The sequence below is a fragment of the Dreissena polymorpha genome, chromosome 7, assembly GCF_020536995.1.
Source record: "Dreissena polymorpha isolate Duluth1 chromosome 7, UMN_Dpol_1.0, whole genome shotgun sequence".
Classification (NCBI taxonomy): Eukaryota; Metazoa; Mollusca; class Bivalvia; order Myida; family Dreissenidae; genus Dreissena; species Dreissena polymorpha.
Window position 1 is genome coordinate 92,386,769 of NC_068361.1, and position 21,108 is coordinate 92,407,876.

Consider the following 21,108-nt stretch of genomic DNA (forward strand, 5'->3'; position numbering starts at 1 on the left):
GGGTGAATTCGCGGCCAGTGTGTAAATGTCAGAGTTTATATACAGGTAATCACCAGAGTTCGCGGCCAGTAAAATAATCGTTCTATAATAAAGACGCTATCCGTGAACTAGGTGACCTGGAGTTTTCTTTAGACCAGAAATATGTTAAATGACGATATTCAGCAATATAATTATGGTATGTCAATAATAAATTCTTAATGTCTTTTCAACAATACAATGATAAATATTATTTTTGATTAATTTAACAATAATTATTCCACCATATTGACTAATGTATTAAGCATGAGCACGATGATTCTCGATACTGTTAATAATCGAATCAAATAGCGATGCCCGACAAACCACTAAAACAGGTTTGTTCGAAGAACGCGCCTATAAATACGGATACTTCGCGTGTGGCCGGTTGACTCATATGTTTTAATTTCACTTCTATTCTTCTTTTGGTTTTCTGTTTTGTATCTATAGGTTTATGACCAGCATTTTGTAATAATGTAAAATAAGCCGCGAAAACTCCGCGTAACATCCCGTACTGCGTGTGATGCAGCTAAGAACTGCACAGAAAAAGACATTCGCTATCCTTGATCTCATTCATTGAACTATCGACGCCGTATATCTTTTTTAAAGACATTTCTTGTTAATAGAAATATAAAAGTAATATCCCAAATGCGCTATGAGAACAAATAATACTCGTTTGGTTAACATTGTTTTTCTCCAAGTCTTTTTTCACATAACAAATAAAAAACTCTTCCTCGTTATTATCATTTTTTTGTTCTATTAATATTGATCTTACGTAGGATTTGAATGTCAAATGCTCATTGCAAACAGCATGCTTAAGCCTGACATTCTATATCTCGAATACCATTTAACCTTGAACAGGCCCGAACAAGACAATCCATCAATACATGTCGGTTTAAGGATTGTTCGATCTTTGTAGCCGGTAAAGTTGAAATTATGTCAGGCTGTGCCAATTCCTGCATATAGTATCAGTGTGATAAAGACCAAAGACTTCCGTCAGCAGTGTTCAAAAAAGTTAAGATAATGATAACGAATTTGGAAACAATTTTACCGCGCACATGTGCTCAAATTACAGATGGTCAAATGGCTGTTGGTACAAACACAATGAAACAATGAACAGCTCCCTCGGTGTGTTACTTTTTATATAACGTACCATGAGGATCAAAAATCATGAATTCTTCCTTAGGAAGATATCAATCTTCCTAAGTAAGAATTCGTGACTTATGATCCTTTTAGCCGGTCATCTTAATTCTTCTTGTGAATTTTGAATTCTTCCTTAGGAAGATTTAATTGTTCCTCCAAATTATATAGCCAATCAGGGATCTGCTAAAAATAACAACCAATCAAAATACGCGTTACATTTCAAGTGCGCTATTATATCTTTCTATGAATTTTGAATTCTTCTTAAGGGAGATTTAATTGTTCGTAATTACATGTACCGTCAGAAATCGATATGTATATAATTATGGACTGTGAACTGGCATGTGGACTAGAAACATAAATATGCTCACAAAGCTGTACACATATGCTTACGATAGTTCGTGAGTACGATATTTATCAAAGTTATCATAATATCAAATCAAACCTACTCCATCGCATGATCGTATCTGTTGCAAGATTTCTAGACCATTATTGCGTTAACGTACGAAAATACCGGTCGAATTCGATGATGAAATGATAGATGATCGGAAAAAGTACAGTCCATCAATTGTATAATTAATATAAAAACCAAATGAAATAACTTAACAGACAGACAGGATAATAATCTTTATCCGAATCCCACTGGGGTATTTGATGATGAACAGTAATTCAAAGCGTTTGGATTTGAACCCTTTAAGGGAACTTTCAATGTAGGAATATTATGTATTAATATATTAAGGAGAAAAATGTGGGTTTCTATCCTAAAAAAGTGTATATAATACATTAAACAAATGACTGTATCACACATTAGACAACTCTTAATATATATATGTGTACAATTGGGGTCGACACCTTTAAAGTCGCAGTACATAATAGGAATTATATCGCCTGAAAATATTCCGGCATATGCTGTGTACATTTAAATGTATTCTCTTCTCCTATGTGGAAAAAGCCAGCATATTCATTCAGGTATATAACATACATGTATCCATTTATATATATATAACGTAACAAGTTGTACGTTTACCGTGCAATGTGCCTAACATGGTATAGAGCATACACTTGATTTCTTCGTATTGAAGTCACATATGTTTTTGGGTACAATATAGAAATTAAATGGCATGTGATACGGTCGTGATTATAAATCTAAACACCGCATATATTTGTTTAACTTTAAGAAGTATTTGTTTTTAAATAAAATGCGACTTGAATAACTCGGCCTGTACTTCTGTACACTGTGCACACTGGTCTTATCAGTATTAAAGATTAACATTAATTACTGAAGGTATATGAGTCACAAAACTGTAAGTTATATGGCTAACCGCAATGCAAGCTTTACCCAAACCATGTCTTTCCGTGAACCATATTACTTAAGGTCCTTTTAACTTTTCAATTCTCCAACACCATAATCTTCGATATGTGTAGGTTTTTATCTGTAAAGCTTAACGAAGTCTTTGCAATTCTACCGCGGCATACTACATCATGTAGCTTCAGTGGGTCCAGCATTGCAGTATAAGCACACACGTGTTAAGTTCTCCAACCAAAAAAAGAAAAACAACAAAATGCAACCAACTATTTCAATATTACATTACAACTGGATTTAGTACACAAAGTATCGTCGAGAATACACGAAGGTGACTGAAACAGTACACATAAAACAGATAATGCTAGGTGACAGCAAAGAACATATGGACATGTTACCTTATGTTGGCCACAAGACAATGATTTTTTTCTTTGTGTGACGACACTTACAGGCAGACGTCGGAACGCATTCTTATCTTCGTCATGCATCTGATGTATTAATGTATGATGTGGAAATATAGGTATTGGTTTGCAATGTTATCCTTACATTAAATTGTTTATAGAACGTACTTAAATGTGTTTATTAGACGTTCATTAAACAAAAAAAAATTAGTATGACCATTCAACAAAATTGCCGTTTGTTCATAAATACAAAAGTAAAAGTCACGACGTTATTTATATTTATATTGTTTACATTTCGTACGGTACATAATGAAACAGTTGGACGTTAGAATATTGGCTCCGAACAAATGCAAACATGTATAATACAAGATAAGTATTGATGCAAAGCATCAAAGGGCGTCGGAAATTTCAGTGTAAAAGGCACACAATGAAGTTACATGGAACGAGTTTTTTCTACTGTGAATATTAATATATTGACCGATTATTCTAAACAAAATAGAAAAAGATACTGGTATAACCATAATCTATGATTTTGTGTTATAACCCCCAAATAACCATTTTCTATGATGTTGTGTTATAACCCCCAAATAACCATTGTCTATGATTTTGTGTTGTAACCCCCAAACACTCCATAGTTCATTTAATCAACATTGGTTTCCTTTTTTTACTGACATCCGTGTGAAATTTTTATGAATGGTACAGAACTGTGTAGGTTTTAAAAAATCTGCTTCATCTCACAAAATGCGCATTGATAGTGTCACCTAAAAAAGTCCATACCAAAGGGTCCATACCACCTGGATAGTAATGCTCGATTGGTCATTGTCGGCTCGGGTACTTCTTACAAGTACCTCGGGTACTCTTAAGTATACTTACATGTACCACGGGTACGGTAAATATACTAAAACGTACCCGGGAATTTGAACGCTAAAACGGTCGTTGTCGGCTGTTTTTTTTAACTAATTATATTTACATTTATGTCAAATTTTCTGTTAAATGGCCTTTATATTATCGAAACTCATAGTCAAAAAGCATGTTTGAGCAGTTTTTTAACAGAGAAGTTTGTTTTAGATAAACAATATTGTTTTACGGAATCGGTAGCGCGTTTTCCGACATCGGATTTTAGGCGGTAATACAACTCAGGTACAGTCTTATATCGACCGGGTACGTTTAAGTATATTTACCGTACCCGGGGTACATGTAAGTAGTACCCGAGCCGACAATGACCAATCGAGCGATAGTAATACGTTTCGCGCTTCGCGCTAATTAAGGAACGGAAAAAGTGTCAAAAAACGCGCATTCACAGTGTCACCTAACAAAGTCCATACCAAAGGGTCCATACCACCTGGATAGTAATACGTGTCGCGCTTCGCGCTCTATATGTGGTTCTAAAAAAACTCCGAGAAGTGCTTGACTCTAGGGAAACGGGTTGCTGGGACACAGCGCCTCCTTGAAAAGCGGCTGCTTCCTTTATCACAACTCATTGTTACAATCAATAATACGTGTCGCACTTCGCGCTCTATATGTGGTAGGGATTGTACTAAGGGCCTATGATAGACAACCATAAACAACAACAAAAATATATGCATAATAGATGTGTTGTTTGCATTTATTTATGTACCCGGGGTACATGTAAGTAGTACCCGAGCCGACAATGACCAATCGAGCGATAGTAATACGTGTCGCGCTTCGCGCTAATTAAGGAACGGAAAAAGTGTCACAAAACGCGCATTCACAGTGTCACCTAACAAAGTCCATACCAAAGGGTCCATACCACCTGGATAGTAATACGTGTCGCGCTTCGCGCTCTATATGTGGTTCTAAAAAAAAACTCCGAGGAGTGCTTGACTCTAGGGAAACGGGTTGCTGGGACACAGCTCCTCCTTGGAAAGCGGCTGCTTCCTTTATCATAACTCATTGTTACAATCAATAATACGTGTCGCGCTTTGCGCTCTATATGTGGTAGGGATAGAACTTAGGGCCTATGATAGACAACCATAAACAACAACAAAAATACATGCATAATAGATGTGTTGTTTGCATTTATTTATTAATATAAAAACTCGTGTAATTTTTATAAGATATCTAAGAGATGTAGGAAATTTTAATTAACGTTGTCACCACACGGCATCCATTAATTTTAATAAAAATGAACTGTAAAAGTTTTAATGTGTTTACGAACTAGCTCCCCTCACCCTCTCACACATATATTTCATGGGCATAATAAAATCAAAAAATGGTTACAATAAAACAGCATATTAATTTAAACTAAAATGTCTACATCAAAACAAAAAGTTAACATAGAACACAAATAAAATAATTTGATTCTACTGGGGCTCGAGCCTTGGACCTCTCACATGTGAAGCGAGCGTGTTACTACTACACTACGGAACCGCTTGAAAATTACCTTCTAACTAAGATATGTGGCTGGGAACGAGATTTTGATCCATCTGGTAAACAAATGACTTTTTTAGTTAGGCATATATTATAAAAGTGCTACATCTGACAAATCAAAATCTGAAAGTTGAGCATCTAATTCCTAACAAGAGGCCCATGAGGGCCTGAATCGATCTACTGCAATAAACGCTGTGCGGGTTTGGAAATAATAAGATGGAAACTATGTACTTAAACGCGCAAGCAGAATTCTCTCAAATTCAAGGGGAGATTATTGTGTACTTATTTCTCCGATACTGCTCATATTCAATAGGGTTCAAGTCCTCAATGATATAAAGAAACTGTGCAAATTTGGAAATAATTGGATGATAACCGTGGAATTTATTGCGTAAATAAGCGGGATTTCAAAATTTTCTCATATTCAAGGGGAAGTCATTCTGGACTTATTGCTTCGACATTGCTCTTTTTTAACAAGGGCTGTTTGTAAAACATGCATGCCCCCATATGGGTTGTCAGTTGTAGTGGCAGCCATTGTGTGAATACGTCTTTGGTCACTGTGACCTTTGATCTAGTGACCTGCAAATCACTAGGGGTCATCTGCCAGTCATGATCAATGTACCTATAAAGTTTCATGATCCTAGGCCTAATTGTTCTTGAGTTTTTATCAGGACACCATTTTACTGATTTGAGTCACTGTGACCTTGACCTTTGACCTGAAAATTGAAAGCGGTCATCTGCCAGTCATGAACAATGTACCTATGAAGTTTCATTATCCTAGGTGTATGCATTCTTGAGTTATCATCCAGAAACCATTTTACTATTTCGAGTCACTGTAACCTTGACCTTTAACCTAGTGACCTGAAAATCAATAGGAGTCATCTGCCAGTCATGATCAATGTTCCTATGAAGTTTTATGACCCTAGGCGTAAGCATTCTTGAGTTATCATCCGGAAACCATTTTACTGTTTCGAGTCACTGTGACCTTGACCTTTGACCTAGTGACCTGAAAATCAATAGGGGTCGTCTGCCAGTCATGATCAATGTACTAATGAAGTTTCATGATCCTAGGCGTATGCATTTTTGAGTTATCAACCGGAAACCATTTTACTGTTTAGAGTCACTGTGACCTTGACCTTTGACCTAGTGACCTGAATATCAATAGGGATCATCTGCCAGTCATGATAAATGTACCTATGAAGTTTCATGATCCTAGGCGTAAGCATTCTTGAGTTATCATCCGGAAACCATTTTACTGTTTAGAGTCACTGTGACCTTGACCTTTGACCTAGTGACCTGAAAATCAATAGGGGTCATCTGCCAGTCATGATCAGTATACAGTTGAAGTTTCATGATCCTAGGCATCAGCATTCTCGAGTTATCATCCGGAAACTATTTTACTATTTTGAGTCACTGTGACCTTGACCTTTGACCTAGTGACCTGAAAATCAATAGGGGTCATCTGCCAGTCATGATCAATGTACCTATGAAGTTTCATGATCCTGTGACCTTTACTGTCTACACAAACAAATTGTTGACGGTTTTTCTATTATTTGACATAGTGACATAGTTTTTGACCTCAGATGACCCAAATACAATCCCAACCCGAATTTCATCAAGATAAACATTCTGACCAAATTTCATAAAGATTGGATGAAAACTGCGACCTATATTGTCTACACAAGGTTTTTCTATTATTTGACCTAGTTTTTGACCTAGTGACCTAGTTTTTTACCCCAGATGACCCAAATACAATCCCAACCCAGATTTTATCAAGATAAACATTCTGACCAAATTTCTTAAAGATTGGATGAAAACTGTGACTTCTCCTGTCTACACAAGGTTTTTCTATTATTTGACATAGATTTTGACCTAGTGACCTAGTTTTTGACCCCAGATAACCCAAATACAATCTCAACCCAGATTTCATCAAGATAAACATTCTTATTAAATTTCATAAACATTGGATAAAAACTGTGACCTCTACTGTCTACACAAACAAATTGTTGATGATTTTTCAATTATTTGACCTCGTGACCTAGTTTTTGACCCCAGATGACCCAAATACAATCCCAACCCAGATTTCTTCAAGATAAACATTCTGACCAAATTTCATAAAGCTTGGACGAAAACTGCGACCTCTATTGTCGACATAAGGTTTTTCTATTATTTGACCTAGTTTTTGACCTAGTGACCTAGTTTTTGACCCCAGATGACCCAAATACAATCCCACCCAGATTTCATCAAGATAAATATTCTGACCAAATTTAATAAAGATTGAATGAAAACTGTGACCTCTACTGTCTACACAAACAAATTGTTGACGGACACACGCACACACATACGGACGCCGGACATCACACGGTCACATAAGCTCACCAAGTCACTTCGTGACAGGTGAGCTAAAAATGTTTTCACATTTTCTTGAAATAGGTGTATATTCAGAAATTGAATAGTTTGTATAGATAAAAATTTGAAACTAAAATAAACAACGGCTCATGCTACAATTTGTGTTGTGCATCTATACTGCCAGGCATTTTTTAAATTAGCAATTCTAGTTTTTTCAACAAATGATAAAATTAATTAGACAAATTTAATTTAGTAACTTTTAAGTTGCTATGGAAACAGTACATTTTCAATTGCATATACATGCTATGTGTTATCAACAATATATTTATAGTTAATATATTATTAAACTTTGTATAAGTGTAGATAGAAAACAAAATTCACTCATTTCATATGTAGAGGTTCAAAAACACGATTTTTTACTTTAACAAAATTATAGCAATCAACAAGACATATTTAATGGCACATATCATCATAGATTGAATGTTACACTTCTTAATTTTTGTTAACCGGTAAAAATAATATACATGTATACATAATATGACTACATATGTTTACATCACATATATTTATGTCATATTAACTACAACAGTAATTGTGATTTCATTTTAAGCACACATACCAGGCATACAATAAAATTTATTTATTATACTGGACAGAAAATTTTATAGTGAGATCACTATGAGTGAGTGTTTTATCATTAATCATAAAACAGATTTTCATGTATCTGACTTAGTTTGCAGAAACAACAAAAATGTATACATTATATTCCCTAAACATACTTAACATGCTTAATATGTTTACTTATGGACGACAGACTGTTAAAAAAACAACATAAGATACACATTGTTGATATTATGTACTACAAATTCATGCATATCAATAAAATTGTAATTTTGTTATTCCTTGATGAAAAATGACATGTTAAGTCTGGAATAAAACACTTTATCTGTTAAAAAAAAGTCAATCACAACACAATATATTGTCCATATTATCATCTACACAATGTCCAAACTGACAGTAAGATGTGAACTTGGTAAGCTCAGGTTGCACCAGGATTGGCAAAATACATTTTCGAAGATCTGCAATGATAAAATAATATATAAATAACTGATTACTTATAAGCAACCTTCTACGAACACATCAATAATACATCACACAATGGAGACAACATACTTGTCCACAATTTATTGAAATTATATTCAAAATAACACGCAATATTTGTCAATCTTCATCGTTATTTTTCTTTTTAAAATTAATCTTTGCGAACATAGCATAACGAATTATTAATAACTTTATATCATCAAGTTGAAAATATTCTTGTTTTGTACATAATTCTCTCTGAAATCTGTCTTGAATACATCATTAAAATTCAATTGTGTACGCTTATATGTGTAAATATTTTTCCCCAAACTGAAAAAAACACAATTATGTCTTCAAATCAGGCTTTTCACACTATTTTTGCCCTTTCATAAATCAACCACATGTAACCATTCCCTTTTTGAATTTACTATGCAATATCCCTCCTTAAAATTGAGGCATATGAAATTAACAACTGGCCTGTAAATTATTTCTCTCCATAGGCCAGTCTGGCCTGTAAATTGTGACGGTCTTTCGCCATGTCTGCCAGACATGCACAGAGAACAGAAAATAGTCAATGTTCTAAATTAAAAAAAACAAACAAAGTATAATGCTTATTAATTACTTTATCATACATGTATTAATTGTTGTCACCATAGTGTTGAAGACAAGGATGAACATTGCTGGTTACATGCTTATCTCTTTCTTGGCATGACTGCTTTATCAAAAGCATAAACTGTTGACATTCCTGTAACATACATGTAATACATATTTCTTTAAATACATAATTCTCTGTTTTTAACAAAATGTCCTTTGCATGAGATAATATTTTTTTTATTACACAGGAAACCTGTTTAAAAGCTTAACACATATAAGATACAAAAATGCAGTTTGTAAGTCTTCTTTTACTTCCAATCCAGCACTCCTCCTGAATAGAAGATGTGCCAGCGCTTATAGGTTATGGGTTGAAAACTGTAAAAAGGTGCTCAGTTTGGTGTAAATTTTAAATTATTTACATGGTCATATAATACCTGATAATAATGAGCACATCTTTTGGTGTTCGCACTTTGTCTTTTCGCTCAATCTGTATTTTTGGCTGAAATAAATGAATGAAGAGTTGCAGTTTAAAACAAGAATTTAAATATCTTTGAATTGATCATGAACACAGCCATTTATATGGACATAAGCAACTAGATCATCTGACAAGAAAAGAAACATAAAAAAGTATTCTAATAGTTATCATCAAATAGAATGAATAACATAATACATTACTGTCACATTGATTGTGTAGCCACTTCGAATAACATTGTTATTGATTACATGCTATTGTGTGATTGCACAAAGTTTTGCAATGGAAATTTGAATGTTGATTATACAACCCCATTCAGTTCACTTTATCTTAAAGAACATAAAGTGATAGAATAATACTGAAAGGGTAATATATGGACACAACTTTTAAACAATGTCATTACTTTCATTATAGAAAAGTTCAACAACAAATGTTAAATTGAGAAGTGTTTTAGATTTTGGCAACTTTCCGGTAAAGCACACAAACTTGACATAGCAATATCGTCTAAAATCTTCACTGTGACACCCATCTACATCTACATCATACGTCGGCGCAATCACACTTGATTATTACGCGACGGGTGGTGCTAGGTCAAGAGGAAGATGTGAAATGATAGGAAAGATAGAAGAGCTTTGATAGTAAAAAGTATAGAGATAGAAAAAGTTCAGCCTGCTTCGTTTTCTCCTCTTCAACCCAGACCTCTCCGGTTACGGTGGCCGCGGCCGGCACAGCAATGGGAATCACTAGGGGTAACTTGAAGCTGGGTTCCTAACAGTGATTAGAAGGTGAGGGAGGAAAGCGCCTGCTTGAAGGATACCAAGTCAGGGGGCCTCTGCGACTGTCGCAGGGAGGTGGTTCCAAACGGATATGATACGTGGGAAAAATGAGTTCTTGTGGTAGGATGTTGATGTAGACGGCTGTTGGTACTTCCTGTTGTGATCCTTAGGTCGACTTGGGGCTTGTATAAGGTAGTGATTGGCTGGGATATCTACCAGGTCATTAATGATCTTATACAGCATGGTGAGTTGCGCTTTGGTACGTCGTGATTCGAGCGTCTCCCACCCCAAGTGCTCGATCATGGAAGATACGCTGCTGGTATTGTGGTATCTGTTGGTCACATATCTAGCAGCCCTCCTCTGTACCATCTCAAGCTTGTATGCCAACTCCTTTGTAAAGGGGTTCCACACTGTGGAGCATTACTCAAGGCCTTTCCTGACAAGCGAGTAGTATGCCGTGGTCTTAACCTTCTCATTGCTGACGCGTAGGTTGCGCTGGAGGAAGCCGAGTGTGCTGTTTCCCTTCTTTACTGTTGTGTCCACATGGTGGTTCCATGAAAGGTTTGGGGACAGGGTTACTCTCAGGTACTTGGTAGTCGAGTCAGTCTCGAGGGTGTGATCCTTCAGGGAGTAAGGGAGCATGATTGGGTTCCTCTTTCTGTGGACACGGAGAATGCTGCACTTCTCTGTATGGAAGTACATTCCCCATTGTTTTTCCCATTTGGCAAGCATTACCAGGTCGTTTTGTAGGATCTGGCAATCTTCTTCCGAGTTGATTTCACGAAACACCACACAGTCGTCTGCAAAAACCTCACTCTGGATGTGACATGTAGTGGCAAGTCGTTGATGAAGACAAGAAATAGGATGGGTCCGAGGACGCTTCCCTGGAGGACTCCGCTGATGATGGGTGCTGGCTCGGATGTTGCTCCATCAACGACTACTCTCTGTGTGCGGTCTGTCAAGAAGGCTGCAGTCCACTTCAAGGTGTTGCCCCTAATGCCATAGTGACTGAGTTTGGTGAGCAGGCGACCATGTGGCACGCGATCGAAGGCCTTGCTGAAATCGAGTACAGCGAGTTCATGTTGTTTATGGCGGGCCATGGAGTGGACGAGCTCATTGGGCAGCGTCAGTAGCTGGGTTTCGCAGCTCCGTCTTCTCCTGAAACCGTGTTGGCAGTCCGTGAGTATGGCATGTCTATCCAGGTGGCCCATTATGTTGCTTACAATAAAGTGCTCCAAGATCTTACATGCTATACATGTCAGTGAAACCGGCCTGTAATTGCTGGCTTTGAATCTTTCCCCTTTCTTGAATATTTCCGACACATTGGCTGTCTTCCACACGTCTGGTATACTGCCATTTGATAGACAGTTACTGTATATGATCTTCAGGAAAGGAGCACACTGGTATGCCATCTCTTTGTAGATGCGTGCCGGAATTAAGTCTGGTCCGGCTGCTTTTTGTACATTGAGTTTCCTGAGAAGGGCACGTATACCTTCTGTGGTGATGTATATTTCTGGCATGATAGGTGATGGTCGCCCTCAGGTGTTGGGATGCTGGAACTGTCCTCCTTGGTAAAGACTGAGTGGTACTGTCTGTTTAGGATGTTGGCCTTTTCAGTTGGATCATCATGCAGTATCCCTTTATCCTTCAGTGGAGCTACCCCGCAGTTGTCTTTCCTTAAGGATTTGATGCAATTCCTTAATCATTTCTGTTTCGAGTGTTGTTCTGTGTTGGTAGGATCGACTTCTATTAGGTTTTCAATATATCTCCAATATTCTTGTCTTTCCTGGCTCTGGGTTTCTTTCTTAGTTTGAAGGTATCGGCGTCTATCCTTAAGGGAACCAGTAGATTTAAATTTGGAGTGAAGTTTGTTTATTTTTCGATGGAGGGACTTGATTGTTTTTGTGATCCATGGTTTTTGTTACCTGAGAGGGTCTTTGTTGGGATGTACTTGTTGATCAGCAACTTCAATTTATTCTCGAAGGTCTTCCAAGTGTGGTCGACTGAGATGTTGGCAGTTTCTTCAGTGAACTCTGGTAGGTAGTCAGATAGTTCATCTCTGAGCCTGTTAAAGTCAGCTTTCTTATACAGGTGCACTTTCCTTGGAAGCTTACGAACTCTCATTGGGCGAAGACTGGATTCTATGAAGATGGCATCATGATCCGCTATGCCGGGCAGTACTTCGCAGCGGTTAACAAGTGATTCGTTGTTGGAGAAAAAGAGATCAAGCAAGTTTTCTGTGTACTCGGTGGTTCTTGTGGCCCACAAGGCCACAACGGCTCATACACACACCATGATTGATGGAAGAGATTCAGATTCCCAACAAATTTGCAATTGTTGAAGAAAAACAACTCAAAAAGTAAGAAAAACTTACCTTTAAAAAAGCAGGAAGTTTATCAGAAAATCAACAATGTTGAACTGTGCCCTACAATGTATAAGCTGAGGTTAATTAAACCTTATAAAAACAAAGAGAAAATACGGAAGTGTATTGTTCCCTTAACTTAATTACCATGGTTTAGGTTATTCTTCAAAATTAAACTAGTGTTTTATCTCAAGAAGTGTGTTTAAAAAGTACACGAAACGGTCATCACAAGATAAAGTCATTATGGAAACGACATCAGTGCCAAATGTGTCCAAATCTCATTGCCAGCCACATACGGTATACGGACCATACGGACCATGGACCATACGGCCCAGACTATACGGCCCGGATAAGTGGACCATACGGCCCAGATTTGCGGACCATACGGCCCACATGTTTCATTACGTCATGTACATTATTCTAAAACACGAATACACTACAATACTGTACTATTGTACTATGAATGTGTTAAAAATAAATACATGCTAGTGTGTGTTTCGCTTTTGAAAATAAATAACACGGGAAATGAAATAGTGGGCACCCAAACGTTGTTGCAACGTTGTATTTAGGTTGCAGTCAAACGTTGCAGTTTGTTGTACCAATGGTGTATATGAAAGTTTTCCCGACGTTTTTTTCAAACGTTGCTGCAACGTTATTTTTTCCAAACGTTGCTGCAACGTTGTATTTAGGTCGCATTAAAACGCAGTATTTTTAAATTCTATTTAAAATAATATAAAAATATATGTTATATATAAAGAGAGAGAGAGAGAAAAAACTAAAAATATAATATATATGAATAAAATAAATAATATATAAAATACATGCTCCCGCCTGGGAATCGAACACACCAACTCCCGATCGCTAGGCGGACACCTCATCCACTACAACACGGCGCCTGTTGATGGTTTCAGACAAAAATGCTGACTATTTATTTAAAGTTTCATCGGTTCGCGTATTTGATCAGTTCCTGTGATCTTTTATTAGTGACGAGTCCCTGTGTTTAGCTATTAATTAAAAGAATTAACTTTGCGTTATTGACAATAAATGTTGTAGTAAATGTAATAGGCACAAATTAAGTACTTATTTACTCTACTTTACACAGAAAATCACCACTATGCAAGATATTCTGACAACAAAAAAATATACATTGATCCGTGAAATAACTTCTCCTCCCATAAGCAAAAAAAAAAGTTCATTACATACTAGTCGCCGCGCTCCAGCGCGACGCCAATTATATGCTATAATGTCACCCTTTGTTCAAGTGCATTTAAGAATAAAAAATAAATTAAAGATGCACACAAAGTTGTTCCATGAAAGAATGTGATGTATTGTCATATATGGCGTTTCGAAAGCACCATTTGGCAAATTCATCGAGGTCTACCTTTTACAATGGATATCATTTAATTTTGCGCGTAATATGCACACGCACTATTATTAATGCTATACATCTGTTCATACTGCAATCCATGTTATGAAGCAAAAAATACAACTTTATTGAAAAAAATCGACATTTGAATAACAAGACTTCTTATATGTTACCGTATAAGTCTAGCTCTGAGAAAACTAGGCTTTATGCATGTGCGTAAAATGTCGTCCCTGATTAACTTGTGCTATCCTCACAAGCTTATCGGGGATAACGATCTCGGCCTTAATTGGGATTACAGTTAGATGAAACTTCTTTTAAAAGAAAACTTCTAGACAAGTTAAAGTAGTCGTCTCTTATTAGCTTGTACGTAATACACAGGCTAATCTGGGCCGCTCATGCATTAAGTCCCGTTTTCCCAAAGCGGAATACAGTGAAACATTTTCCAAGGAATAAAACGTTGTAAGATTATAAAAAAAGAAGATGCGTGTACCTTAACATTTCTTATACACTTTCAGCATTTGATTTCCATGCATAAATAACTAGAGCTCAAGATAAGCAATAGCAGCTAATTATAGGTATATAGGTGAATCTACTCTATAATTAATGCATTCATGATGGTTACAAGGGATTATCAATATCACTAACATTATTTTGAATAAATCAAACATGACGAGTTCACGTTTGATTTGAAGAAAATTGTAAATTAAACAAGTGAGATCTGCTATAATGTGATGTCCTCATTTGCTGTAAGTGTAAATTAATTCACAATTAGATATTTACCATTTTAACTTTTTAAAATCCAGGTCGGGCAAACTGCTTGTCAATGTTTAGCATTAACAAAGTACACAACTATCATTATAACCATTTTACATTTGCAGGATAGGTCGCTTAAACACAGATGTAATAAATATGTAAGGCAAAAGCCAGTTTAAGAGCAATTACGATTTAAACTGTAATGCTAGAAGTAATAACATTGTTATAATAGACTATAATTTAAGCACCTTCTTGTAATGGAGCAACACAACTTGAAATGAAATACATGTTAATCAATACATATAGTTGCAATTTGAAAGTGTGCAAAATTGTCATTAAATCTATAGCCTAGTTAGCAAGTTATTTATTATTTTTTAAATTTTAAAACCGAAAGTAGGATTTCTATATGTATATGTCCATTTCGAAAAACGCGATTATTTTTTTAGTTTTAAAGCGCAAAAAAGACGGATTTCTAGCTTGTAACCACCAGATATATAATAATTGGCATAGATACAATTAACTCTATAGCCTAGTTAGCAAGTACTTTATTGTTTGTTTAAATTTTAAAACAGAAAGTAGGATTTCTATACGTATACGTCCATTTCAACAAACGCGATTATTTTTAAGTTTTAAAGCGCAAACAAGAGCTGTCAGAAGACAGCGCGCTCGACTTTTCGAGCTTGACAATATAACGTAAGCCATCATGAGGAAAATGTTCATATTCAATAAGGTCAAGGTAATATAGTCATATTCTAACTGGAAGAGGACCATAATTGAAACATATTGATCGCTTATGTTTTGAGGAAGTGGTACATTATAGACGATTTTGAATTCAGGTATGTTTTCCACAATCTATTGAACATTTGTAAAGACATAAAATAAACTAATAAGATTATATTTCAAGTTTAATAGAAATAGCTTGGATGGGATGGTTGGACGGTCTTTCAAAAAAAATAAATAATAAAAATAAATATTTGCGTATTTTTTACCGTGTTAAAAAAAAATAAGAGTTGTGTTTGTGACACACAATGCTTCCTATTGCGCCGCTTTGAAGCCATATATATGTCCTTTGACATTGAAGGATGACCGTGACCTTTCATAACTCAAAATGTGCAGCCCCATGAGATACACATGCATGCCAAATATCAAGTTGATATCTTCAATTTTGCAAACGTTATGACCAAGGTTTAAGTTTTATGGACAGAATGACACACAGAATGACACACAGAATGACACACAGAATGACAGACAGGCCAATAACAATATACCCCCGATCGTTCGACCCTGGGGCATATCAAGAGCTGTCAGACGACAGCGCGCTCGACTTTCGAGTGCTTGACAGTATAACGTAAGCTATCATGGCGAAATTTTTCATATTCAATAAGGTCAAGATAATATAGTCATATTCTGTATAGAAGAGGACCATAATTGATACATATTGATCGCTTAGGTTTTAAAGAAGTTGTACTGTATAGACGATTCTGATTTCATGTATATTTTCCACAATCTATTGAACATTTGTAAAGACATAAAACAAACTAATAAGATTTTATTTTGTTATAAAGTTCGATAGCAATAGCTTGGTTGGGATGGTTGGACGGTCCTTCAAAAATAAAATAAATAAATATTTGTGTATTTTTTTACCATGTTTCAAAAAAACCTAACTTTACCGCTTTTGGGTGGGGTGGAGAGGGGAGTATAATGTGGGTGTGTGGTCATTTATTAGATGATCTATCAAAAATAAGGAAAAAAAGGAAATAAATAGTTTTTTTCGTGGGTGGTTCCTGGGTGGAGCGTGGGGGATGGTTTGGGTGGAGTCCATTGTGGTCAGGTAAGTGTTGTACTGTGAAAGTATGCATCAAATCGAATCATAAATAAATCAGTTATGGCAATTTAAGCAAAATTTATAAATTTAACCTCGAGAGTCAATGTCATTCAAAGGCCAAGGTCAAATTCAACTTGCCAGGTACAGTACCCTCATGATTGTATTTGAAGTTTGAAAGCAAAGCCTTGATACTTTAGAAGTTAAGTGGATCTAAACACAAAATTTAACAAAATATTCAAAGTTACATAGACAAAAAGGGCCATAATTCCGTAAAAATGCCAACCAGATTTATGCAACTAGCCCTGTACAGTCCCCTTACGATAATTAGCGAGTTTTCCAAGTCTGAAAGCGATAGCTATGATACTTAAGGAGTAAAAAGGACCAAAACACAAAATTTAACCAAATGTTCAATTATCTAAGTATAAAAGGGGCCATAAATCTGTCAAAATGCCTGTCAGAGTTACACAACTTTGCCTACACAGTCCCCTTATGATTGTTAGTAAGTGTTGCATGTATGATAGGAAAAGCATTGATACTTTAGGAAAAAAGTGAACCTAAACACAAAACTTAACCAAATTTTAAATTGTCTAAGTATAAAAACGGCCATTTTTTTTGCAAAATGCTTGCTACACTTGTCTGCTCTTGTTTATAGGTTGGGGTCATGTTTGTAAAGAAGTATGCAAAATATAACAGCAATATGACAAGGTATATAGAAAATATTTGAGGTGGTTCGCAAACTTTAACACAGATTTATCAATAATATGCATATTCTAAGTGGAAAAGGGCCATAATTCTTACAAAATGCTTGTTACAGTTGTTTGCTGTTGTTTGTAGATTGGGGTTATGTTGGTAAATAAGTATGCAAAATATGTAAGCAATATGTAAAGGGAAATAGAAAATATTTGAGGTGGTACGCAAACTTTAAAATTCCAACGCTCACGTCAACGCCGACGCCGGGGTGAGTAGGATAGCTCCACTATATATATTTCATATCTAATAGTCGAGCTAAAATTTATTTTTGGGTGGGGGGAAGAGGTCCGTTAAAAAAGAACATGAATAACTTTAAAGAAACAAAAAATACCCTCAAATGGCCTCGAACAACTAACCACTGGAAACAAAGTATATCGTTTAGATCACTCGGTCAGCCATTCTCATACAATGAGAGATGTACTTTATACTCTATATAAGCAATTGTCGTAGTATGAAAAAATATAACGACAACAACAGAATTCTCCATATTATTAAATCGTTTAATTTTGTCAATTTATCAAAACGTGAAAAGGTCCCTTTAGAGTCTTCAGACTTGCAAATTGAATGAGTTTAAAACACTGTCAGATCTTAAATCATGAATAACTTTAAGCCTAGGAAACTCAATTTTAAAAGTTGGTTACAGTTTGGCAAAAAAAGAGGGCAACTAGCTTTGCCAATGCTTGAAACAACTCAATCTGAATAAACATAGAATACAAATTGGCGACTGTGGATACATTAGGTCAGGAAATGATTCATTTCCGGCTCACAACAAGACATGATGCATTAAAAGTCTGTAATGTCGGCAAAATTGTTGCTCAATAAATTTAAAGAAAATAAATAAAGTATTAGATACACATAACACAACATGTACATGATTCTAGGCTTGTTATTCTTTGGCAAGGCATCAACAATTCTAAAGATGGTTGCAAGTGCAGCAACCAATCGCGAAAAAGGAGACTGTGTTGGTTCCGTTTAGACACATTAGCAAACGAGATGAAAATACCACGTTTTATACGTATAATTTGGAGAGTAAGTTATAAAGTTCAAGACATGACCCAAAATCCATTGCTGGGTACACGTTTATGGTGGAGATCGGCGTCCAAACGACAGGAATATCTGGTGTTGTGTTTAACATGTCCATTCGACCAAGACAAAGCTAAACACGAGAAAGCAATATGATATTATGTACGAGAATGCAATGTTAAAACTGAAATTACAAATGAAACAAATTTGAATGTGGCAAAATAATATGACAAAGGGTGCATTACTAATTATGCAAGGCTATTAAACGTCGTAAAGTGCATTGATAAACACTGCAAAAGTAAGTGCGCCTTTGCTAGTGTTATCTTTTACATCCGCTATATGTGTAAAAATTCACAAGATGTCCTGAATTACATTTGCCGGACTAGGTCTATGTTCGTTTGAATTCCAATACCGTGGTGTTGCTTTTATGTTGTTTTTTATGATCATGTCAGTGAATACGCCATAGAAACGCCAAGCGGGTTATTCGCCGCTCTGGGATCAAAACATGCAAACATTAACCATCAAGTAATGAACGAGGACCGGAACAAATATTAACCATTTAGAATGATCCGCAATCTGACAAGATATATTTTCGGTTCCAAATTTATTCTCGACTTATAATTATACCCTGCACCTGGTGTGAGCACTTTATTCTACAGTCTGCAGAGTAGATTTCTGCCGATCGAAAGGAGATTCAATTCAGATGAATTCAATTAACGGCGCGTCAATACTTATGAATTGTGCCAAGTTCTTGAATACCCGCCTTTCCCAACCTGCAGGTTAATAAACGGCGTGCAAATTGTTTTCGATAAATGCACTATAAACCAAGCAAAATTACACATTAGTAATCTTCTAGGAATGAATCCGGGTTTCTAGGATGCAAACTTGTTTTGTTTGCAGCAATATGTGTGTATTTTTGCGTCGTGCATATAACAGGATGTTATCTATGCGGCCTGGTTTATAAATCTGCACCAATTATAAATATTTGAGCAACGGTCCGCTAACTGTGCAATACCGTGGCGTCTATGATGTTATGGTATAATAAAGGCACTCTGCACATAATTCGATATGTACATAACGCTTACAGTGAGACCGTTTTGGATGCAATGGATCGTGAAATCAGTGAATGATTTGAGTCGCGCTGTGGGAAAACAGTGCTTAAGGTAACGTAATAACACGTGCACAAATAAAGTCAATTAATAGTTCTGTGCCCTTTATTCAGTTGTAACGTACATTTTCCCAAGTCAATAAGATATTGTAATCAACTGATAAAACGTCCAGGACACGACAAAATCCGTATAAATCCACCCCGACAGGACCCCCACATGGGGTACTGGAGATATTCTTCAAGTGTCTCTCCTGTGTTAGATCCTTCCTCTCTAGTAGCTTAGACATTTCTGCTTAAATGCATGTATCGTTACATAAACATGGGTAACACTAATATGTTGAACTGCAGAAAGGGGCATATTTATTATCTGGTAATTGCACCGACGCGAAAACAAACATCAGTTAACCATGTACTCTTATCACGATCTTTAATTAAAACGGACTAAAACCAGTTGCAAGCGTGTATCTACTGTCAACAAACTAGTATACGGCCATACTGACACCAACACAGGGTATGCATTATTGCGAAACAAGATATATACATAAATTATGTGAAACAAATGCATATGCGTTAAGTTTTGTCCTCGATTTGCCTGTGCAGGCTAATGAGAAGACGACACTTTCCTCTTAGACAGGATTGTCGTTTAAAAGAGACTTCCTATAAACTAGAAACTCCATAAACGTGGAAAGTGTTCTCTCTGATAAGGCTTTGAGGCTTGCACAGGCTAATCTGGAACGACACTTTACGCATCGTTATTAATTCCTGTTTTCCCAGATCTCGCTCGGAAGCAATTTACATAGCAAGCGTCAGTTTGTTGGGAAAACGACAAATCATTATCGCTGCTACTCTGGCTTGTAAATAGTACTAACTTTTGTACTCGACTTAATCGTGTTTTGTCCAGAAATCACTTAATTTTATCCGGTGCATTAAAAGAATGCTGAAAAGCATTATTTGATAATCCCCAATAAAAAAATAGAGACAATCTGAGAATCAGTTAAGGGTCTCAGAATCCGATGCCACAAAGTACTATGGATATGATGTTGTGATGCATCTCAACGAACAAATAAGCGTGTATGTGTGGCTCAAAAGGCGCAAGCACGTGTCAGATCACGCACTAGCCTTTCAGAAACATATGTGCCGCGCTATGTAAAAAGGGGGTTTAATGCATGTGCGTCAAGTGTCGTCACAGATTAGCCTGTGTAGTCTGTAGGGCTAATCAGGGACGAATTCCGAGTTAACTGGATTTTCTGCTGATAAGAGTCTTTATTTAAGCGAACAATAACATACAAGCGGAAAGTGTCGTCCGTGATAAGCCTGTGCGGACCGCACAGACTAATCAGGGACGATACTTTATACACATGCATTAATCCCCTTTTAACAGGACAAGGTCTATAACCACGGAC

General features: G+C 36.3%; 1 protein-coding gene across 18 annotated transcripts in view; it reads left to right on the forward strand.

Annotated features, from left to right (window-relative positions):
• The window catches only part of LOC127837082 (neurogenic locus notch homolog protein 1-like), a 394,957-nt gene that overhangs the window by 154,530 nt on the left and 219,319 nt on the right, over positions 1-21,108 (forward strand). The window lies entirely within an intron of this gene.